This window comes from Vicugna pacos, chromosome 32 (genome assembly GCF_048564905.1).
Source record: "Vicugna pacos chromosome 32, VicPac4, whole genome shotgun sequence".
Classification (NCBI taxonomy): Eukaryota; Metazoa; Chordata; class Mammalia; order Artiodactyla; family Camelidae; genus Vicugna; species Vicugna pacos.
Genome location: NC_133018.1, coordinates 421073 through 439826, shown reverse-complemented (window position 1 = coordinate 439826; position 18754 = coordinate 421073). Strand labels below are relative to the sequence as shown.

Here is an 18754-nt window from a genome sequence, read left to right as displayed (position 1 = left end):
CAATTTACCAGTAACCCCATTAAGAAAATAAAAAGAAACAAGTAAAATTAATTCCAGTAATAATTATATTTATCCCAAAATATGCAATATACTATCATTTCAAAATGTGATTAACATTTTTAAAAGTTAGTAATAAATATTTTACATTCTTTTTGCTGTACTAAGTCTTGAAAATCCATTGTGTATTTTCCACTTACAGAACATCTCAATTCACACTAGCCACATGTGGCTGGTGGCTACCATACCAGACAGGGCAGATTACACCATTCACGCTTCTGATAAATTCTCTTTCTTATTTAAAAAACTTGCAGAAAAGGCTTTAAGTATTCCCTGTATAAAACAAAGCAACCTTGATGGGTAGGGAATATCTTCATTATAAACTGAAAAATAAAGGTTAAGAGATCCATGGTTACATGTATGTTAATGTAACGATACCATCTTAATTCACTCATGACTTTTAAAGCTTTCTTCATATGCCAAGGATTCACTGTCACTGGGCAGTGTTTTTCAGTATTACCATCTTTGCTTGAGAGGCTTCTGATGACCCTGCTTATGACCCTACATAAAAGAAATAACAAAACAGAGAAAAAGATATTAAAGATAATTTAGTGGGGAGGGTATAGCTCAAGTGGAAGAGCATATGCTTAGCATGCACAAAGTCCTGGGTTCAATTCCCAGTACCTTCTCTAAAAATTAAATAACTAACTAAATACAAATCTAATTACCACCCCCCCGCAAAAATTAATTGATTTAATTAAAAGTTAAAAAGATAATTTACTTCAGGCTTACCAGGCTACAAGAGCTACAATGAATGCCCCTACCCCCCATTCATTTAGAGGAAGTCTCACAGGATCTCCCTACATAAAGACTGAAACATAATTCAGAACACTATCTATGGTCAGCATGATTTTAACACAAAAGTAGATAATTAGCTTCCTGGTGTCAAAGCTCTGTCAAAGACGAGCACAGAAAATTCAGTAAAAATGGTTCTCCAACTACCTTTCAAAGAAATGATCTTCTCTGTTGGAAATAAACCTGCTTTTATATTCTGCAGTAGGCATACGTATTTACAAACCAGGGATTAACTGTAAGCTGGTCACTGTACTAAATTATGTTTCATTGTTTGTTTAATCCTCACAACAACTCTGTAAGCTACTGTTGTTACCCCATATAACAGATGAAGAGATTGAGACAGAAAAACAATTTGCAGTGATCTAGTAAATGATGGAGCTGGGTAAGACTGCAGCCAGCCTGAAACGCAAGTCCATTCTTCTCACTGATGTTCACTACTGTTACCTACGTTCAGCAATGACAGTTGATTTCATATTTAAATGTGTCATTTCGAAAAGTACAAAGTATTGCTGGGTAAATCATTCTTTTGAGACCTGGGAGCCAAAAAACAAAAAACAAATAAAATCAGGGTGCCATTGGCAGGGGGGGGGGTTAACTGCATATGGACAGACAGAGGGGGACTTTTTGAAGAGATGGTTGCACAATTCTAGAAATTTTCTAAATACACTGACTTGTACAATTATACTGGGTGAATTTTATGGCCTGTAAATTATACCTTAATACAGCTGTTAAATTAAAAAACTGGAATACCAAATAAAGCCTAAAAAACACCTGCATAAATACCACACAGAGAACAGGCAAACATCACTATTTATTGTACCACCTCCCTCCATGTCGCTTCCTTTCCTCACCTGTTTCTGGAAGGATGATTCATTTTTAAAATATCCTTTTTTAAATGTATTCAGCAAATAACTTGAGTGCCAACTACGTACCCAGGACTAGTCTAGGCACTTGGAATATATCGATAAACAAAAGTCCTGTCCTCATGGAGCTTGGAGTCTAGCTGGGGCGGGGGGTGGAGATGACACTGCACACAACAGAGCATCTGAGTAGTGGTACGTGAGGAAAGAGGAACAATGGAAAAAAGAAAAAGGGCAGAGTAAAGAGAGTCAGGAGTATGGGCGAGGGTGACTGTGTAATAAGTACCAGAGCAGGCCCACATTGAGGACTGAGGTTAGGATTAGGACTAGGAGGTGAGAAGGCCCAGGCGGACGGAACAACCAGCGCCGGAACAACCAGCGCCGAGGCCAGCGCGCCCCTCGCGTGTTCCAGGGTGGGGGCAGGGCTGGGGCTGCGGGGAGGGAGCAGTGCAGATCCTGGAGGGCCTCGGAGGGCTGTGTAAGGACTGTGGTTTTACCCAGAGTGAAATCGGGAGGCTCTGCAGAAGGACGACACAGTCCAAGTTAGGTTTTCCAAGGCTCACTTGACTGCCAGGTGAGAATGGTCAGTATGGGTCGGAATGAAGGGAGGGAAGCCAGTGAGGAGGGCTGTGCAGGAGGAGAGGGCAGAGGCTCAGGTCAGGGAAGCAGCAGCGGAGGCAGGAGCCGTGGTGAGAAGTGGCTGGGGTCTGGATAGATATTCAAGGCAGTGGTAAAAGACCTGTTGACAGAACACATGCGGCTTGTCAGTGAGAGTCAGAGTGGAGGAAGGAGGGGGCATCACCCACCACTTGTCCTCCCTCAGGACGTGCCATGTGGGGAAGCAGGCAGGAGGGGGTGGCTGGGACTCGGAGGTGGAGAGGTGATGAAAGCAGGAGTGGAACTGCTCTGATCCTAGAGCAACAGAGCTGTAAAAAGCTCGGCTTCAGTTCAACCCGCTCCCTCTCCTGCATTGCCTCCCTCCTAGATGACAGAGCACAGTCAGGCACCTTCTGTCCCTGACAGTGACTACTAGCAGGGAAGGAACCAGGGTAAAAGCATGTCTTATGCAAGATCAGGCTGATGGTAAACACTATGTTTTAAACAACGAACAGCACTGTCAGAGTGGGACACGTGAGGCACTCAAACAGGGAGGAGGAGGCTGAGGATCCACTTCCAGCACTTCTGTATCTTTTATCCCTCCAATTTCTGACCTTTCTTTTGTCATTTTTCCTAGCACTGCCATCACTGGCAGGTAAGGGGGCAGCAGTGTGACCTGGCCATGTGGCTGATGGGGCTACATTTCCCAGCACTGGAATGAAAAGGCACTGGAAGAGGAGCAGCATCAGCTGGAAGATGTGAACCGCGGTCCTGGCCTGTGCCCAACACTGACCAGGTGACCCTGGGTTAGGCTCTTAGTCTCTCTGGGCTTCCGGCTGTGTACTTATAAAAGGTTTTCTTATTCCACAAATATATCCAATATGAAATGTAACGTAGAGTCAAATATAATAACATCTCACCTGCTTGCCTCAGGGAAATGTACAAGCACTGAACACTATGTGAATTAAACATACAGTTAAGAAAATCATTGGGGTTAAGCGCTAAACGGAACATAGAGATAAATTTTTATGGGTTTTCTAGGCCTTCCTCATTTTCAATTACAACACTGAATTAAAAGTTATTAGATATACTCCAGATCACCACCCCTGTGAATAAATCAAGTAGGTAAGCACTGCCTGGGTGCCTGCTGTTGCCCAATGCTAAGCAGGGGGAGGGTTAAAGAAGGCTGAACACAGGAGCCTTCTCCAGTTACCAACTAAGTGAGGAGAAACATTGGAAACCACCCGGGAATGGTACCAAGTCAGTACTCAAAGCCAAAAGTACGGGCTACCAATCATAAACAGTGCAGGAATACAAAGAGGAGCTAGAAGGAGTTGCAGTAAATAGGGAAGACTCTATGAAGGGGATGGGGCTCCAACTGGTTCCTGGGGTAACTCTAAGCTATTTTAACTGAGAACTAGATGGGAAAAGGCTGGTTTCTCCCAGCTTGTGATAAGGCACAGGTTACCCTAGGAGGCTAAGGCACATAATGATTGGAACAGATAAAGTAAGGCCAAAATGATGGAGGGCCTTGACTACCTGGATGAGATTTGGTTGTGGTAAGTCTTTGACTTGACTCTAGATGTTGGAGGGTCGAAATTGTAGGTGAACTGAAAGGTGGGGAGAGAACATCCAAGAGTTCAGCAGAAGGAAACATTCAAGTATCAGGGATGAAAGCTCTTCATCAGAGTATCAGCAATCGGAATGGACATTTGAAACCAAGAATGTGCAGTTCCGGGAGCTGACAAAATGCGCAGGATGGTGCGAGACAGAGAAATCAGAGACCATTCCAAGGCTTTGGGTATCCAGGACTGGAAGCATGATTCTCCCACTGAGTAACTAGAGATGCTGCAAGTGGAAGTCAGTTGATGAAAAAGATTATGAATTCAGTTTAAGACATGTTGAATCTGACATGTGCGCTTAGAGTAGGTGTTCTCTAAGAAGCTCAAAATTCAAAACTGAAGAACAGATCTAGAGTGTAGGATTAAGATGCAGATGGACAAGACACAATAAATCTCCTAAAAGAAAACATAGGCAAAACATTCTCAGATGTAAATCTTAGCAACGTTCTCCTAGGGCAGTCTACCCAGGCAATGCAAATAAGAGCACAAATAAACAAATGGGACCCAATTAAACTCATAACCTTCCCCACAGAAAAGAAAACCATAAGCGAAACAAAACAATAATCTACGAATGGGAGAAAATACATGGAAATGATGTGGCTGACAAAGGCTTAATTTCCAGAATATGTAAACAGCTCATACAAGTGAGTAACAAAAAACAAACCCAACCCCAAAATGGGCAGAGGACCTGAACAAACAGTTCTCCAAGGAAGACACACAAATGGCCAACAGGCATGTGAAAAAATCCTATCACTATTATAAAAGAAATGCAAATCAAAACTACAGTGAGCTATCACCTCACACCAGTCAGAATGGCCATCATTCAAAAGTTCATGAATCATAAATGCTGAAGGTATGGAAAAAAGGGATCCCCCCCCTACACTGTTGGTGGGAATGTAGTTTGGTGTAGCCATTACGGAAAACAGCATGGAGATTCCTCAAAAAAGTAAAAATAGACTTACCATATGATCTAGCAATCCCACTTCCGGGAATATATCTGGAGGGAACTCTAATGCAGAAAGACACTTGCACCATAATGTTCACAGCACCACCTTACACAACAACCAAGACTTGGAAGGAACCTAAAAGTAGCAACAAATGACTAGATAAAGAAATTGGGGTATATTTATACAATGGAATACTACTCTGCCATAAAAAAGAATAAAATAATGCTATTTGCAGCAATGTGGATGGACCTTGAGAACATCATTCTAAGTGAAGTAATAAGCCAGAAAGAGAAAGGAAAATACCATATGATATCACTCATATGTGGAATCCAAAAAAAGAAAGAAAGAAAAAGGACACTATGAACTCATCTCAACACAGAAACAGACTCATCCACGTAGTAAACAATCATACGGTTACCAGGGAAAGGAAGTGGGAAGGCATAAATTTGGGGGTTTGAGATTTATATATGTTAGCTACTATATATATCGATTTTTTAAAAATTTTTCTGTATGTTCAACATCTAGTAATATCCTACAATGGAAAAACCGGTACAGCTACCATCTGAGGAAGCAAAAGAAAAGGAAGGAAAGTCAGTTAACCCAGGCTACAATCCAGTTCTCTGGGAGTCCTTGCTCGTGCCCAAACACTGCCCACTGAGGACACTGCAACCTCCTCTCAGGAGCAGGCTGACCTAAGCTTGCACCTTCAGTGAACCTGGGGCAGCAGAGGCCGCCCCCAGGCCAGGCCGCGGGGGAGATGGGAGCAAATCCGCAGGGCAGCACCCCTTTTCCTGCCCTGGCAGCTGCCACCACCGCAGTCTTCCCCAGCTCCCTGACCTAACTGCCCAGGCCTCCAGGAAGCCGGCTGACCTAAACAGGTGAGTCCTGCAAACCTGGGCAGCAGAGGCTGCCCCAAGGCCAGACCACTGGGGAGACGGGGATAAATTCAAGGGCTTGCACAGAGCAAGCAGGATAGAGTTGCATCCCTGACTTTAGGGCCCTGTTCTCAGGATATTAAGAGTATAGGGTTGCATCCCTGACCGCAAGGTCCTCTGCAGAGGACTGTCCCAGGATAGGGCTGCATCCCAGACCTCAGGGCTATGTGCACAGGCCAGTATTATGTGAGGGCTACATCCCGACCTCACGGTCCTGTGCACAGTAGTGTTTCAGAATAGGGCTACATCCTTGACCTTGGGGCTGTCTGCACAGGACAGCAACATACAGGCCTGCATCCCTGACCTCAGGGTCTTGTGCACAGGACTCTACCAATATAGGGGTGCATCATTTTCCTCAAGGCCTTGAGCACAGGCCTGTACAATGACAGAGCCCTATCCCTGACTTCAGCGCTCTTTCCAGAGGACTTTACCAAGACAGGGCTTTGTCCCTGACATGAAGGCCCTGTGCACATGTCTGTACCAGAATAGGGATGCATTCTTGAGCTCAAGTCCCTGTGCACCAGACTGTCCCATGATAGGTCTCCATCCCTTACTTCATGGTGCTGTGCATAGGCCAGTACCAGGTTATGGCTGCATCCCTGACCTCAGGGCCCTGTGCACAGGGCAGTAAGTGGGTACCACTGAATCCCTGACCTCAAGGCCCTGTACACCAGACTGTACCAGGATAGGGCTTCATCTCTGACCTGATGGTGCTGTGCACAGGACAGTAACAGGATAGGGCTGCATCCCTGACCTCAAGGCCCTGTGCATAGGGCTGTCCCAGGGTAGGTCTGCATCCCTGACCTTAAGGCCATGTTCACAGGACAATATCAGGATAGGGCTGCCTCCCTGACCTCAGGGACGTGTGTACATGCCAGTACTAGTGTAGGGCTTCATCCCTGACCTCAGGGCTCTGTGTACAGTACAGTACCTGTATAGCGCTGCATCCCTTACTTCAAGGCCCTATGCACAGGCCAGTACCAGGATAGGGCTGCATTCCTGAACTCAACTCCCTGTGCACAGGACAATACCAGGATAAGATTGCATTCCTGACCTCAGGGCCTTGTGCACAGGACAGCACCAGAATAGAGTTGCACTCCTGATCTAAAGGCCCTGTGCACAGGATTACCATGATAGGGCTGCATCCCTGATCTCAGGCTCTGTGCACAGGCTAGTATTATCTTAGGACTGAATCCCTGACCTTGGAACCATGTTCCCAGGACTGTACCAGGATATTGCTGCATCCCTAATCTCAGAGACCTGTGCCTAAGATTATCCCAGGATATGGCTTCATCACTGACCTGGGAGCTTTGTGCATAGGGCTATACCAGGATAAGGCTGCATCCATGACCCCAGGGACCTGTGCTCGTGACTGTACCATGATAGGGCTGCACCCCTGACCTTGGAGCCCTGAGCACAGGACTGTCACAAGACAGGGCTGCATCCCAGACTTCAGGGCCCTGTGCAAAAGAGTGTATACCAGGATAGGGTTGTATCCCTGACCTCAGAGCCGTGTGCACAAGAATGTATCAGGATAGGGTTGCATCCCTGACCTCAGTTTCTCTGCACAGAAATGTACCAGGAGAGCGCTGCATCCCAGACCTCACAGCCTTTTGCACAAAACTGTCCCAGGATAGTCCCTTGACCTCGGAGTCCCGTGCACAGGACTACCAGGATAGGGCTGCATCCCTGACCTCAGAGACCTGTGTACAGGATTGTCCCAGGACAGGTCTCCATCCCTGACTGCACAGCCCTATGCAAAGGACTGTTCCAGCTGCAGGACAGGCTGCATCCTTGACCTTGGGGTGCTGTGCAGTGGACTGTATGATGATAGGTCTGCACCCCTGACCTTGGAGTCCTGTTCACAGGACTGTACCAAGATAGGACTGATCTCTGACCTTGGAGCACGGTGCACTGGAGTGTAGAAGTATAGGGCCGCATCTGTCACCTCAGGCCTGTGCACAAGACTGTTGCCAGATACTGCTGCATCCCTGATCTCAGAGTAGGTTACTCCTCGCAGATCCTAGAGACTCTCCAAGCCTCTAGGGGGTGCAGTATAATTCATCTGGGGCAGAGGCCCTAGAGTTCAGCTCCTGGGTTGGCCGCCTTGGGGCCACCTGGTTGACCCAAAGAGGCCTTCCCACTTTCACGTGGGATTCCCTTAAAGGGGGTGTAGGGGGCGTGGAGCTCCCTCTGGGGTCCCTCCTTGGTCAGCTGCCAAGAAGGACTCTCCTTTGGGCGTCCTTGAGGTCGGCGAGATCCTTGGGTCCAAAGGAAAGTTTCTGCTTGTCCTTCCCTTGGGTTACACCCCTGGGAAACTCAGAAGAATGCCCCAGTCTTGCACATCGTGTTGGTCTCCCTACATGGCCTCTGTCTTTGAATTTTCCAAGAGGGTCCCCACCATAGCCCCGGTCTTTTCGGTGTTGGATCCCTGAGGCTCACACCTCGGTGGTGAATGGTTGCCCCTGTGGACCCCTCATGGGCAGAGTCAGAGTTGACTTTGTCAGGGAAAGCGGGAGGTAGGAAAGAACACACAGCCAAGTACACCTTTTTCCTTCCCTAAAACATGCCTCAAGACAACAGTCACAGCTTTAAGAGGGACGGAGTTACAGACAGAGTTCTGGAACCCTCAGCCTCTCCCAAGCTCCCAAGTTCCCCAAATCCGAGCTTGGATCTCTCAGGGCTGGCACTCTGGTGGGCATCGCTGGGAGGGCTGCACTCTGCATCTCTTTATTTCTATTTCACAGGGCCCAGGCACCTGCCTCTGTCGGAACATCTTTTTCTGGGATCTCCCCACCTCCACCACCACCTCCCAAAAGAACCTGAAAACTCTGGCTCGCTCACTCCATTTCTGCCACAGCCCAGTGCTCTGTGTCTCCAGGAGAGCTGGATCCACTATGCAGGTCAGTTGCTCGGCACTCAGCAGGCAAGTGCTGCAAGTGACTCCCACCCCGACAGCCCTTTCCAGAGGCTCCCAGAATCTGTAAAGAAAAAAGAACTTTATTTGGAAAAAAAAAAGGAGGTGAAGAAATCATTGGCAAAGAGGCCAATATGGTGATAGAGTGGCCGGGTACTTTGAGGATGGAATGGGGACTCTTTCTCCCTCATCTTTTCAGTAAATAAATCAGAGAAAAGTTCTGCCCAGCTCTAGGTTCCCCATCCCCCTGCCCCACCCCCTGCTAATGTCTCTGATTAACTGAAAACCAACTTGACTGTGCGCCTGTGTGTAGTCGGAAGTTGGTCGAGGGGCAAGAGGTGAGTGCGCCCAGGAATTTCACAGAAGGTTGGGGGGTGGTCCAGGCTGTGGCCAGGCTGCGGGGACCTGTGCTCACCCTCTGTCCCCACCATGCGAGCTCTGAGCCTTGACCTGCGTGGACCAAGTCTCTGGGAGGGACCAGATCAGGTATTATCTGGGGTCTCCTGGCCACCGCCCCTCCTGGGAACAGTTTATCCAACTTTGAGCTGGTGTAATATAGGACAACAATGTTGTCTCCATGTTGGATCTGTTCCTTTAGTTGTGACCACTGTGCCCTGTTCTCTAGGCTTTACAAAAGGCTTGCTAGCTCTGCACCTTTTGTAAAACAATGTTGCCTTTAGCCTGAAATATACAAGAAAGCCTATTCTCGGGGCTCTGAAGCTTCAAGGATGTTAGCACTTCTGCGCTTAGGCAGAGATGGCAAGTTGCAAAATAAAGAATAACCTTTGTTTTGTTGGAGGTTTACAGGGACACCATGGCCTGACCCACATGGTCGGCTCCAAGAACAAAGAATTCCTGCAGCAGAAAGTTTGCAACAACCAACCATACCACTTCTCCTGTTAATTTTTTGTATAAAAGGAGCCTGTGCTCTGACTCCAGTTAGGATGGTTCTCCAAGACATTAGTCCACCATCCTCTTGGTCTGCCGGCTTTCCTAATAAAGTCGCTATTCCTTGCCCGAACACCTCATCTCCCAATTTATTGGCCTGTCATGCGGTGAGCAGAATGGGGCTGGATTCAGTAACACTGTGAAGACGCCTTCTCGGGGCTGCATCCAGAGGAAGGTGGTTACTGGATCCCTGTAGGAGCCACTCGGGTAGCCATGGCCTGATTGCTGTTGAACACGGCAAATTGAAGGTGTTTGTATTTTGCAATCATGATTGGAAACGTGACTTTTATGAAGGGACTTCAGTACTTTGTGAGGAAACTAAGCCCTTGTCGGTATCTTTTTTTCCTTCTCCTTCTCTTCTTTGTTTTCCAGCTGGGCATCCTCCCATTTTCCTTTTTATTTTTACAAATTTTTTAAATGTGTAGATGAAAGGAGCCCTATCAACATGAAACTTAATGTTTGGATTAATCTAATCGATCTGAACACTGGGAGCTGCAGATGGGCTAAAGGCGGTGCTGAGAAGCAGGTTTTGGGGCTTCTGTTCCTCAGGCAAATGTTTGCAAAATAGTGTTGCTATCCCCAGGCATCATCATAGCTAGGTATACTTTGAGCCAACTCACTGAAAGAATTGGAGGATAACACATGTACTCCTTTCGCTCCCGTAGGCAAAGTTGGCATTTTGGAACTTTAGCATGGAGGAGGTTTAGAAGAAATTCTAAGGTGTTACTTTATGCAATTCCTGTTTCTGTTACTGAGTTCTGCTCACTGCACAGCAGGCCAATAAATTGGGAGACAAGATATTGGGGCAAGGAATAGAGACTTTATTTGGAAAGCCAGCAGACCAAGATAATGGCAGACTAATGTCCTGGAGAACCATCTTCCCCAAGTCAGACTTCAGCCTCCTTTTCTACTAAAAAGGGGAGGGGGTTGTGGTTGGTTGTTGCAAACTTCTTGGTGTAGGATTTCGTTCTTCTTGGAATCCTTTGTTCCTGCAGCTGTCCACGTGGGTTAGTTCATCCTCCAACAAAACAAACCTATTTTCTATTCTGCAACTTGTTCTCTTTATAGGACTACAAAAGTGTTAATATCCTTAAAGGTCAGAGCCCCAAGAACAGGCTCTCCTGTGATCTAAAACGGAGATCTAAAACGGAGTCAAATTTATTCTTTTCTACTACAGTGCCTTTTGGTGAGGTAAGAGGATGTTTCTGAGCAGGTCCTCCTCTGCCCCAGGCATGGGGTTCCTCTGCCCTGCCACGTTCACCATGACTGTGGGTCTGATCTCCTGCAGAGAACGTAAGTTATTGGTGATTAAATTTACCTGTCAAAGTCCTTTCAATTTGCCTGTAAACTATACTATGGGGGGGTGGTTTGGGGGAGGATGTCTCACTGGCCTGTCAATGGTCAGTCTTCCCAGATGTGAGGGACCAGTATCCTGGCGGGTTCCAAGGTGGCCTGGCCAGTGCAGCTGCCCCCTTTGCATTCCACCTTTGGGCTCCTAACGTGGACACTTTCAAAGTTCCTGTCCCTCTTCCCTCTACCCAGACAAAACGAACAGGTCACCACACCCACCTGGACCTAGCCCAGAACATCCACACAGCCCACCACCTGCTCTCCATCCTAGGGCTCTGCCGCACCCTACTCCCTCCCTACCCCCGCAGGACCCTGGGCCCAGTGCCACTGCTCTGAGGTGGTGGTGGTCCGGATCCCCAACTGCACCATGACTCACCCAATGCCCACAGGCCAGTGGCAAGCAGCCCAGGCAGGACACCATGACCAGCTGACTGAGACATGGCACAAGGCATGGGCAGCAGGGCACCTGGGCGGGAACTGGGACAGCCTCCAGCCCGGCCTACTGTGCCCAGGAGCCTTGGACACTGTGCTGTGCAGACACACAATATGCTATATCCTCCTCTGGCGGCTGTCGCCGTGGTGACCAGAGCCCAGACCCCCTCGCTCCCAGCAGGGTGAGGGGTGAGGGGTGAGGGGTGAGGGGGTCAGCTTCAGATAGGGATGCACTCAGAGAGACAGGGGATCCCACGATGAAGGGGGACAGGCTGAGGAGTGAGGGGCCACTTGGAGTGGAAATGACCCCACTGAAGGGTGAGGGGCACTCGGAGTTGAGGGGACCCAGCTAGGGGTGGGGGATAATCCGGGGGAGAGGGGTGAAGGGACCGTGTTAGGATGATGGGGTGACCCTGGGTGAGGCATGAGGGGTCAGCTTGGGGTGTGGAGACCATAGGGTAGGACCAAGCTGGGCAGAGTGTGGGGGCTGGGACCTTGATGTAAGGTAAGGAGCCCCGTATTGGGGGTTTGGCTGGGGACAGGCCTGGCCGGCATGGGGGGAAGGCAAGCAGGGGTGGGGAGGCTAGCAGGGGGAGTGGGGCTGGAGGGTGTGGCCTGTCTCAACGCATGAAGTGGATCTAGTTGGCTGCCAGGACTGTTAGTGACAGGGTGGAGGCATTGCGGATGGGGTCCCTGCCCAGCCCAGGCCCAGCCCCTGGGTGGGCTGCCCCACCACCCAGACCCGCCTGGCCCCTCTCGGGCCCATTCGCCAAGTCCCCGCACTGCAGCAGAACCAGGCCGAGGTTCCCTGCTGCGGCCCGTAGGAGGAGGGGCGTGTGCGGACACGGGAGCGCGCCCGGAGCGCGGGGAAGCTGGGCGGGAGCCGGGCGCTCCTGGACCAGCTCCCTGAGGAGGAACGCGGCCTGGGGTCTGGGCCGCCGCGAGCCGTCGCCTCCGCTGCCATCGCCTGGGAGGTAACAGGGCGCTGGTGGGGGCGCGCAGGTCGGGGAGCCCGCCGGTGAGGCCTGGGCTGCGTTGGGGAGGTGCACAGGGCGGGGTGCGGAGGTGAGGTCTGGGCCGCACAGCCCGTTTGGACGCGGAGGCGGGTCCAGTCCGCCGCCCTGGTTCGGGGTGCACCCCCCCCCCCCCGCCCCGCACATCAGTAGTCACTGAACCCCCGTGTTTCCGCTGCCGCCGCTCATAGGCGGGTTTGGGAAAGCGGGAGCAGCTCCAGGAGGTGGGAGGGCGCCAGATGTGCCCGGAGCACCTCCGACCGGCCCTCAGGCCATGGCCTTCCTGCACAGGTGGACCTGCCTGGGGAGTGCTGGCTGCCCTGGACCCTCCGGGGCACAGGCGACCTGGGGCAGAATAACGGGTGAGGCCTGGGCCTTTGGGAGCTGGTCGCCCTGCCCCTGAGATCAAAAGCTTTAGGCAAGTCTAGTTTTAGTCTTTTGAGGAATCTGCCTACTGTTTTCCACAAGGGCTGCACCAAACTACATTCCCACTGGCAGTGCAGGGGGGTTCCCTTTTCTCCACAGCCTCTCCAGCGTTTTCTCCTTTGTGGACTTCGGAATGTTGGGCATTCTGATCCGTGTGAAGTGATGCCTCATTGGCGTTTTGATTTGCACTTCTCTGTTAATGAGCGACTTTGAGCCTTTTTTCATGTGCCTGCGGCCCATTTGTATGTCTTCATGGGATAAATGCTGATTTAGATATTCTGCCCAGTTTTGGATTGGCTTACTTGTTTTTTTGTTGTTGTTAAGTTGTATGAGCTGCTTTTATATTCTGGAAATTAAACCTTTGTCAGTCTCATCTTTTGCAAATATTTTCTCCCATCCTGTAGGCTGTCATTTTGTTCTGCTTATGGTTTCCTTTGCTGTGCAAAAGCCTATGAGTTCAGTTTCATCCCGTTTGTCTGTTTATTTTTGCCTTTATTTCTATTGCTTGTGTAGACTGCCTTAGGAAAACATTGCTGACATGTACGTCAGATCGTGTTTTGCCCGTGTTTTCTTCTGAGAGGTGTATAGTGTCTTGTTTTGTGTTAAGTCTTTCAGCCAGTTTGCGTTTATTTTTGTGTGTGGTGTGAGGGAGCATTCTGACTTCATTGATTTGCATGCGGCTGTCCAGTTTTCCCTACACCATTTGCTGAAGAGATGGTCTTGACTGCATTGTATGTCCTTGCCTCCTTTGTCCAAGATGAATTGACCGAACGTTTGTGGGTTTATGTCTGGGCTCTCTATCCTGTTCCATTGATGTGTAGGTCTGTTTTTGTACCAATGTAATGCTGGTTTGATTGTGGCTCTGTAGTAGTGTGTGAAGTCTGGGAGGGTTATTCCTCCTGCTTTGTTCTTTTTCTTCAGTAATGCTTTGGAAATTCTGGGTCTTTAGTGATTCCGTGTAAACTATAGGATGATTTGTTCTAGTTCTGTGAAAAATGTCCTGGGTATTATGATAGGGATCGCATTATATCTGTAGATTGCTCTGGGCGGTGTGGCCATTTTCACAACATTAATTTTTACAATGCTTGAACATGGACTATCTTTCTTCTTTTAAGTCCTCTTTAATTTCCTTGCTCAGTGTTTTGTAGGTCTCCGCATGTAAGTCTTTCAATTCCTGGGTCAGATTTATTCCTGAGTCCTTTTTTTTGGATTCAATATTAAAAAGGATTATTACTTTCATGTATTTAAATAGCACTGATTCCTGTATGTTGATGTTGTATCCTGCTACCTTGCTGAATTCTTTTATTAGCTCTAGTTGTTTTTTGTGTGGAGCTTTTAGAGCTTTCCATATATAGTATTATGTCACCCAAATAGTGAGAAATTTACCTCGTGTCTTCCAATTTGGATCTCTTTTATTTCTTTTTCTTGTCTATTTGCTCTACTAGGATTTTCAATACTATATTGAATAGGAATGGTAAGAGTGGGCATCCTTGTCTTCTTCCAGATGTTAGTAGACAGGCTGTCAGATTTTCAGTGTAGAGTATGATGCTGGCTGTAGGTTTGTCATAAATAGCTTTTATTATGTTGAGATATGTTCCCTCTCCCTACATATCCACTTTAGTAAGACCCGGGGCTCAGTGTGGTCAGGGGGCTGGGAGGATGGCAGCAGCAGTAGTGGTGGTGGGAGGAGAGGTGCTACCCCTTGCCAGCCAGTCATTTGCTCCTGTCTCCCCCTGTGGCCTGGCCTTGGGTTGGCCTAGCTGCCCCAGGATCATTGGATCCAAGTTTATAGGTCATTCTGCTCCGAGGAGGCTGGCATAGTGTGGTCAGGGGGCAGGGGCGGCGAGGGCGGGAGCGAGGCTGCCCTGTGCAAGCTCTTGCATTTATCCCCATCTCCCCAGGGGCCTGGTCTTGTGGCAGCCTCTGCTGCCCCAGGGTTGCAGGACTCACCTGTTTAGGTCAGCCTGTTCCCTGGAGGCCTGTATGATTTGATCAGGGAGAGAGGAAGACTGCAGTGGTGGCAGCTGCGAGGGCGGGAGAAGAGGGGCTGCCTTTGCCAGCCTGTGGATTTGCTCCCATCTCCCCCATGGCCTGGACAGGGGGCGGCCTCTGCTGCCCCAGGTTCCCTGGAGGCACGTCCTCAGGTCAGCCTGCTCCTTAGAGGAGGGTGCAGTGACCTCAGCGGGCACTGTTTTGGCACGAGCGAGGACTTCCAAAGGACTGGGTTCTAGCCTAGGGTAACTGACTCTCCTTCCCTTTCTTGTCTTGCTCCCTAAGGCGGTGGCTGTAGTGGTGTTTCCGTTATAGCATATTACTGGATATTGAACTTAGGTAGGTCTCTGTGCTACACAGAAGAAAAAAATTGTTAAGTTTCTCTCTCTCTCTCTCTCTATATATATATATTATATATATAGCGTCTACCATATGTAAATCTCAAACTCCCAAATATATCCCTTCCCACCCCCTGTGCCTGGTAACCATGAGATTGTTTACTATGTGTACAAGACTGTTTCTGTATTGTAGATGAGTTCATAGCGTACTTTTTCTTTCTTTTTCCTTTTTCTTCCTTTTTTTTGTTTAGATTCTACATATGAGTGATATCATATGGTATTTTTCTCTTTTTGGCTTGCTTCATTTAGAATGATGTTCTCTAGGTCCATCCACATTGCTGCAAATAGCATTTTCTTCTTTTTCATGGCAGCGCAGTATTCCACTGTATAAAAATACCCCAATTTCTGTATCCAGTCATCTGTTGCTGTATTTAGGTTGGTTCCATGTCTTGGCTGTTGTATAGTGTGGTGCTGTGAACATCAGGGTGGAGGTATGTTTTCACACTGGAGTTCCCTCCAGATATATACCCAGAAGTGGCATTGCTGGTTCATGTGGTAAGTCTGTTTTTAGTTTTTTGAGGAATTTGCATACTGTTTTCCATCATGGCTTCACCAAACTACATTTCCTAGCAACAGGGTAGGAGGCTTCCTTTTTCTCCACACTCTCTCCAGCGTTTATCGTTTATGATGGCCATTCTGACTGGTTTGAGGTGATACCTCATTAGAGGTTTGATTTGCATTTCTCTGATAATTAGAGATATTGAGCATTTTTCCATATGCCTACTGACCATTTGTATGTCTTCACTGGAGCAATGCATGTTTAGATCTTCTGCCCATTTTTGGATTGGGTTCTTTGTGTTTTGTTATATCGTGTGAGCTGTTTCTATATTCGGGAAAATCAGCCTTTGTCAAATATTTTCTCCCATCCTGTAGGTTGTCATTTAATTTTGCTTATGGTTTCATTTGCTGTGGGGAAGCTTGTAAGTTCAGTTAGGTCCTGTTTGTTTATTTTTACTTTTACTTCTATTGCTTGGGTAGAGTGCTGTAGGAAAATATTGCTGAGAAGTATGTGAAATAATGTTTTGCTTTTATTTTCTTCTAAGAGACTTGTATTGTGTTGTCTTCTACTTAAGTCTTTCAACCATTTTGCATTTATTTTTGTGTATGATGTGTGGGAGTATTCTAACTTCATTGATATGCATGCAGCTGTCCAGTTTTGCCTACACCGTTCGCTGAAGCTGAAGTCTTCACTCCATGGCATGTTCTTGCCTCCTTTGTCCAAGATGAATTGACCGAATGTTTGTGGGTTTGTTTCTGAACTCTCTATTCTGTTCCATTGATCTGTAGGTCTGTTTTTGTACCAATATCATGCTAGTTTGATCGTAGCTCTGTAGTAGTGTCTCAAGTCTGGGAGGTTATTCCTTCTGCTTCCTTCTTTTTCTTTAGTAATGCTTTGATCATTCTGGGTCTTTAGTGATTCTGTATAAATTTTAAGATGATATGTTCTAGTTTTGTGAAAAATGTCCTGGGTGATTTGATAAGAATCTGTAGTTCGCTCTGGGTAGTATGGCCATTTTCATAATATTAATTCTTCCAATGCAAGAACCTGGGCTATCTTTGCATTTCTTTAAGTCATCTTTTAATTTCCTTAGTCAGTGTTTTGTAGGTCTCCACATATAAGCCTTTCACCTCCTAGGTCAGATTTATTCCTGAGTCTTAATTTTTTGGATGCAATTTTAAAAGGGATTATTACTTTCATTTATCAAAAAGCCACAGATTTCTGAATGTTGATGTTGTATTCTGCTACGTTGCTGCATTCTTTTATTAGCTCTAGTCGTTTTTGTGTGGCCCCTCTAGGATTTTCCATATATAGTATTATGTCATGCACGTATAGTGACAGTTTTACCTCTTGTCTTCCACCTTAGGTGTCTTTTATATCTTTTTCTTGTCTAATTGCTCTACTAGGACTTACAAAGTATATTGAATGCATAGAAGTGGTGAGAGTGGGCAGCCTTGTGTTGTTGCAGATGTTAGCAGACAGGCTTTCAGCTTTTCATTGTAGGTTATTTTGGTGGCTGTAGGGATGTATAAATAGTTTTTATTATGTTAAGATATTTTCCCTCAATTTGACTTTGGTAAGACCAAGGGCTCAGTGTGGTCAGGGTGGCAGCCGCAGTAGCGGTGGTGGGAGGAGGGGGGCTACCCCTTGCCAGCCAGTCATTTGCTCACATCTCACCTGCAGTTTGACCTGGGGGCGGCCTCTGCTGCCTCAGGTTCATCTTTAGGTCTGACTGCTCCCTGGAGCCCTGGCTGGTCCAGTGAGGGAGCTGGGGTGAAGGCAGTTGTGGCAGCTGTGGAAGCGGGATAAGGGAGGTACCCTGTGTGAGCCTGTGAATTTGCTCCCAACTCCTTGTGCCCTGCCCTGAGGGCGGTGTCTGCTTCCCCAGGTTGAATGGAGGCACATCCTCAGGTCAGCGATCTCGGGATCCTTTTGCAGTTTGGTCAGGGAGTGGTGGCTGCTGAGGCGGAAGGGGGACTGCCAGGTGTGAGCCCCTGGATTTGTTCCCATGTCCCCTTAGCCCTGGCTGGACTGGGGCATCTTCTTCCCCCCGTTAGAGGGACACACATTTGGTGGTTAGCTTGCTCCTGGGAGGCCTGCGGGGTGCAGTCAGGGGTCAAGTCATTGGTGGTGGCTGCAGCAGTTGTGAGGAAAGAAGGCCTTGCCCCAGCTGCTCTTGCTGGACTTACTCCCACCTCTCCTGCAGCCTGGCCTGGTGATGCCCTCTACTGCCCCAGGTTCCTGGGACGCAGGGTAGGGGTCAGTCTGCTCCTGGGAGGCGGGCTTCTTGAAGTGTGAGTAGGGACAGCAGGAAATGGAAGCGAATCCCTGCTGTAGGGTGGGGCAGCCCCAGTCCAGCCATTGCATCCGCCGCTACGGCCACCGCTGCTGCCGCTTCGCCTCCCTGACCGCACCGCGCCTGCCTCCCAGGAGCAGGCTGACAGGGAGGAATTCTTTCCAGGAGGCTGGGGTAGCAGAGGCTGCTCCATGCCAGGCAGCGGGGGAGATGGTAGCAGGTCGACTGGCTCTCCCAGGGCAGCCTCCTTCGCCCGCTGCCGTCGCTGCTGCTTCCTGCTGTCCATCCCAGGGTCGGGCTGCACCCTCCCACCCGGCAGCACCATCAACCACCCAGAGCCCACTGGCGAGCGGTATGCAGCCCGGGACCACCCTGACCCATGGGCTCAGACTGGACGTGGGGGTTAGAGGGGACGGGAGTGGGTCAGGGCGCCCAGGCAGGATTTGGAATGGCCTCCAGCCCCACCCGCCCAGGCCCGGGAGCCTGGGACACGAGGCTGTGTGCCCGCAAGCTACCTGGGATCTCTGTCTGGTGGTTGACGCCCTGGGGATCGGAGCCTGGACGGCCCCGCCCCCGTTAGGTGAAAGGTGAGGGGTGAGGGGGTCAGCTGGGTTAGGGGTGCACTACAGTTGTTGGGGATCCCGCGGTGAAGGGGGACAGGCTGAGGGGT

At 48.8% G+C, this 18754-nt stretch overlaps 2 pseudogenes; both read left to right on the top strand.

Moving 5' to 3' along the window:
* The window catches only part of LOC140690892 (RNA-binding protein 3-like), a 200193-nt pseudogene that overhangs the window by 42457 nt on the left and 138982 nt on the right, over window positions 1–18754 (top strand).
* Window positions 4811–18754, top strand: part of LOC102545120 (ubiquitin carboxyl-terminal hydrolase 3-like) — a 138639-nt pseudogene continuing 124695 nt past the window's right edge.